Genomic DNA, 5,469 nt, shown 5'->3' with positions numbered 1-5,469 from the left:
ATCAAGAAAAGTTGCGGCTTCCAATTTAGCAATTAAGCAGAGATGTCTGCCATCCCCACTGAATTTTACCATTTCAAAAAATTATACTCAGAAGGTACTAAAGTGCTGAACTGGCTCATAGGCCCAACCCATTTGGAATATATCATCTTTTTCACGGAGCCCTGCCAATGGAGTTTACTTCAATTCTCACTGCTCTCAAGATAATGTGCTCAAAGAGGAAGTCTCCCTTTAATGTCTCTGTCAATCTGCTGTGTGATTTCTTTCTCCTCATAGGAGAGCAAAACAAGAAAGAGCTGAAGTGCAACTCACTTTGTTGGCTTACTCCAGCAAAATCATTCCTCTGTATGAACCAGTGCTTAAAGAGGGAAGAAGGAAGATTGAGGAATTGTATTGTTGCTTATACACATCAAATTGCTCTCTTGTCCTAGTAAACATTTTCCCCCCTTTCCCATCCTCTCCCTATTTTTTCCTTGAAAAGCTGTACTAGGGTCTTTATTAGCACATTTCTCTGTCAAGTTTTATTGCTCCTCCTCCTTACTGTTCTTCTCAATATAAAAGCCTAGTTGCTATTTTAATTCTGTCCTTTTAATTCATTAATTCAATGCCTTTTCACCCTCCATTGGTTTCTTCATCTAGCTCTCACTCAGGCTATTACAACTGGATTTAATTTCAGTTAGTTCCTTCTATTTCTGTAGAGTTTAGTGAATTTCAACTCACAGCTTTTTCCTTAGCAAACATCCCTAAATGCATATTGTTTCATCACCCATGAGCCTCTATTAATGGAACATTTCTTGGCAGTGCTAATTTTTATTACAGTTTGCCTTCTCAATCCTCCAAATCAACCTCCTCACAATGCTGACCAATAAATTCTTCTTGATTTTCCACTCTTATAGTTGGAGATCAGTTAATATGTTTAGTGTGAAAATGGAGGACCAGTGTGTCACTTGCCTTTGACAGGAACATGATTTTGTCAACAACCACTAGAAAAGAACAAAGCCACTACAGCCTTTCCCAGCAGCCTTCAATCACTGTCCCTAAATGCTGCAGTAAGAACCTTCTCCAAAGTGTCAACAGATAGGAAGTATATCAAAAGCAGCCTAGTCTAGTGAAAAGAGAATCGGCCTGAGAGCCAAAGGATCTGGGTTCTAATTCCCACTCTGCAACATAGCCTCAGTTTCCTTGTCGGTAAAAGGGTGAATCAATACTTGTCCCCCCTCCTACTTGTACTGTGAGCCCTAGGGTGGAACAGGGATTGCGTTCAACCTCCTTAATTTGTACTAATCCAGCACTTAGAACAATGCTTGACATTCAAGCAAGACTAATAAGAAGAAGAAGAAGAAGAAAGTTCTAAAACCTGACCAGCCTACAGCCTTTTTATCAGGCTATTCAACCTCCAGGAGGTTCCCAGATTAAAAAAAAAACAAAAAACAAATGGCAGATAATTTTGCAATATGGTTTGTATACACTCTTGTCAAATATCTATTTGTAAAACTAATTTTAATTTTAATGGCCTAGCAAATCTAATCCTTGTTCTGGAATTCTGATTTGCTTTTCAGAAAGGAGAACAATTACAACAGACTGGAGAATTTCTCTCGAGATTAATTTTAAATTATAATAGAAAAGTTCTCATGAAATCTGGGCGGCACAGTCTAAAGCAGTCCCATTAAAATCCCCATCGTATTCCATGGAAGATATTTTTTAGATTCATATTTGTTATAATCCAGAGGTTACATCAAATAATCAATGGTATTTATTGAGCATTGACTATGGGAAGAACACTGTAGTAAGTGCTTGGGAAAGTACCACTGCAGAATTAGCAGACACTTCCCTGTCTTCAATGAGCCTACTGTAATGATATGGTTGATGTTTCCCAGTATCGTTTTATTCCTTGCTCGATTTTTGTTGCCGGCTTTAATTTCATACAGTGTTTTGAAACTTTGATCTCTCTAGCTGTGGAATCTGAGTGCATCTTAAAACTGACCGATCCCTATGAAATCTTCTTGCTTCACGACAGAAGAGGTGAGATTTAGTCATTTCTGGTGTTTATAATGCCTTTTTAGTCTTCTGAATAAATCAATTCTGATCTTGATTATCTGCAAAACAGCGTTAATATATTTTATACAAATGCATTTGCCACATATTCCATTGTGCTAATATTTGTTCAAATGAATTTAAATCTGCGTTGATCTAGCTAACACTCCAGCTGTATTTGATTCCGCTACCATAAAGGAGGCATTTCAAAAAAAAAAAAAAGCTAAACAACCTGATGATTTAACATTTTACAAATCAACTCTTCATTTGCTTTTAGTACTAATTCAGGGTTTGTAAGAGCAGAGTCCTGAGTTTGACTTACTACATTTGGTCATCACTGAGAGGAAATTAGCAAATATCCTTCTCCTTGTCTTCAAAGTTTGCCAAAGCCCACAGGGTCAAGGGTCTGAATGAAATGAGTCTGCCTGCTAAGGAATTTGATTTTGGGGGAAGAAATGATTTAATAAGCATGATATGATCATAAAGCTCAGAGCACACTTCTTCTGGGCGCTCTCAGAGCAAGGACATCATTGTTCCTTTTGGGGCTTATCTCCTAGAACTGACTTCTTCTGGTCAGAGTCTGCCCGTGAAACCAGGAGAGGAGAAGTCTAGGACGAGGGAGGAGTGGATGGTCAAAATGAGAAATGAAGAAAAATAACACTTTCATTTCCAATTCCATTAAATTTAAAGGTTGGCAAATGGGGCCCTGAGTGCTAAGCGCTGTCCTAAATGTATGGGAGGGTACAACAGTTGCAATCAGGAGTGGAAATAAACTGCAGCAACCCAGAACGGCACACCGATAAAACATTGTCTTCTCTATCTGATCTGATTTGAATTTTTCCAAGAGGATGCCTTCTAACTCCCTGGACTCCTTAGTCCAAGATGGGAAGTGGGATTGATTTAGAGAACCCTCCCTTGGATTCTGGAATTTTAGAGAATATCAGACATTCTTTTCCCTGACAGAGTAATAAGATTCTGCACATAATGTGTGGGAGGACGGTCAGCGCTTCACAATTTTCAACGAAGACTTGAGGCTGGGCAAAGAATAATTGGAACCCAAATTAAAGTCAAAAGTCTATCTGTGCCAAGAAAGAAATGCAAAATGTACTGTGTCATGATAAATGCCACAAGACACTATTCAAATATCCTGATGATTAAGCAACATATGGTGGAGAATTCTCTGAATGTAGCTAAAGAAAAAAAGTGGATGTGGAAAGAGAATTCAACTGACTTGTCCAGAAGCTGGTAGGAAAGGTACCTAGATTTTAGTGTATTTCCTTAACTATGGGGTTTCAACATTAGTTACGCTTTATAGTACCTTTTTATTACCCGCCTTGCAAAATTCGAACCACATTAAAAAAACCACCATCTGGTGAACATCAGTCCAAGTAACGGGGACATAATTCTCATACGACCATATGACAGTATGTACTGAACTATAAATAAAACCTTCAAGGTTTCACTTTTCCAAGTAGCCACTTGGGCAACTGGGATAAGAGTATAAGGTCCTTCCCTCATAATGGACAGATGACTTAAAAAAATAACAACAATTGGGATATTTAAGCATGCAGTATGTACCAAGCACTGTACTAAGCACTGGGATAGTTACAAGATAATCAGGTTGGACACAGTCTGGACACAAAGTGAGTTGCTCAAAAGACATGAGAAGGAGCTGGGATCAGAACCCAGATTCTTCTGACTGCCAGGCCTGTGATCTATCCACTAAGCCACACACTATTTCTTGTCCAAAGTCACATTACAAGCAAGTGGAGGATCTGGGAATAGATTCCAAGACCTCCAATTCACAGGTCTGGGCTCTTTCCACTAGGTCACCCTGCTTCCAATTTCCCATCCATGGCTTCTAGAGCCAGAATCCCACATCTCAGAGGGTCCCAGAGGGAAGTGCAGCCTCATTCTGACCCTCCCCAATGTCTCGAGCTTATGTTTACTTCAGAAGGGGATATTGGTGTTCTCTGCCACTTCAACTTTAAGAAGCATGTTGAAGAGTTAAGGGGAGAGTGGAGCAGTGGGGAGTGGATGGAGTGGATGAACTATGTGACTCAGCCACAGTGGTACCCCTAGGTACCCCAACCAATCATGCACAAGAATTGCTTGAAATGTGTCCACACTGTAGAGAAGCAGCATGGCCTACTGAATAGAGCATGGGCCTGGAGTCAGAAGGACTGGCTTCTAATCTTGGCTCTGCAACTTGTCTTCTATTTGACTCTGAGCAACTTAACTCCTCTATGCCTTAGTTACCTCATCTGTGAAATGGGGATTAAGACTGGAAGCCCTTCCCTGACTCCCTTCTGCATCACCTTGCACCGCTCCCTCAGCCCCACAACATTTATGTACAAATCTGTAATTTATTAATTTTTACTTAGGACAGGTACTCTATCCAAACTGATTAACTCGTACCTACCTTTGACAGAGAAGTAGTCTGGCATAATGGATAGAACATGGGCCTGACAAGTACCAGAATTATTATTTGCTTGTGTCCATCCTAGTGCTTAGTAGAGTGCCCAGCACACAATGCATATATGCTATTTCCCAACTTTTAAACTTAATTTTCTTGAACAATGTTAATCAAATCATTGAATTGTGTACTATAGTATCTGTTTTTAAAGGTGGCTCTTCTAGGAATTTTAAAAATCAAGTCAGTAGTCTTCCAATAATAATTCCTTGATTTGCTGGGTTAGTGTTAATTTCAGGTTAAATCAACACCATTTACAGCATTCAATGACTACCTACTTTGTGCAACAATAAACTAACCGCTGTGTGTCATATGATCTGTATATAATGAACAAACCAATAAGCAGGGTAGAAGGTATTCATTCAATAGTATTTATTGAGCACTTACTATGTACAGAGCACTATACTAAGTGCTTGGAATGTACAATTCGGCAACAGATAGAAATAATCCCTGCCCAATAACGGGCTCACAATCTAAACATGGGCAATAGTGTTGTCAAAATAAGGTATATCTTTCTTTTAAAATTCCTCACTTCAATCTAGATAAAATGTGATACCAAGAAACTACGAATGGAAAGTTGTGCTCTCTTCCCAAAAGGAAAAATTACCCCTTAAGAATTATAATCAATTCTCAATATGAGTTAACTGTGAATTTGTTTCTCTTACCTCCAGCTGTTGCACTATCATTAGCATCTCCAATAGAAGATAAGTGAGTAGAGGGTGACTAACACTTTGATTTTTCTGCTCAGTAGGAATCTGTTAAACAGGTAAGTGGAGAAAAGTCAAAATGAATGACTAAATCAAGAGTATATGATTTCCTACTTTTCAATGCTCTGCCACCCATTCATTAGAGCGGATAATTAAGTGCTCCTGAAGCAAGGAAGGACTTAGATTGTTGCATTTTAAAAGATAGCCTTGTTATTTATCTCTGAAAAGATAAGACCCAAGCCATTTATGTCAAAAACT

The 5,469-nt window shown here is 38.9% G+C and overlaps 1 long non-coding RNA gene across 1 annotated transcript; it reads right to left on the bottom strand.

Moving 5' to 3' along the window:
* Positions 1 to 1,855: 1,855 nt before the first annotated feature.
* Positions 1,856 to 5,256, bottom strand: LOC120638719. The gene is made up of 2 exons (XR_005660612.1): positions 5,170 to 5,256; positions 1,856 to 2,093 (listed from the first exon to the last, which is right to left on the bottom strand). It is a non-coding gene; the product is annotated as an uncharacterized LOC120638719 (long non-coding RNA).
* Positions 5,257 to 5,469: the final 213 nt, after the last annotated feature.

This window comes from Ornithorhynchus anatinus, chromosome 12 (assembly GCF_004115215.2).
Source record: "Ornithorhynchus anatinus isolate Pmale09 chromosome 12, mOrnAna1.pri.v4, whole genome shotgun sequence".
Classification (NCBI taxonomy): Eukaryota; Metazoa; Chordata; class Mammalia; order Monotremata; family Ornithorhynchidae; genus Ornithorhynchus; species Ornithorhynchus anatinus.
Note: the sequence above shows the minus strand (reverse complement) of the source record. Positions and strands in the feature narration are given on the sequence as shown.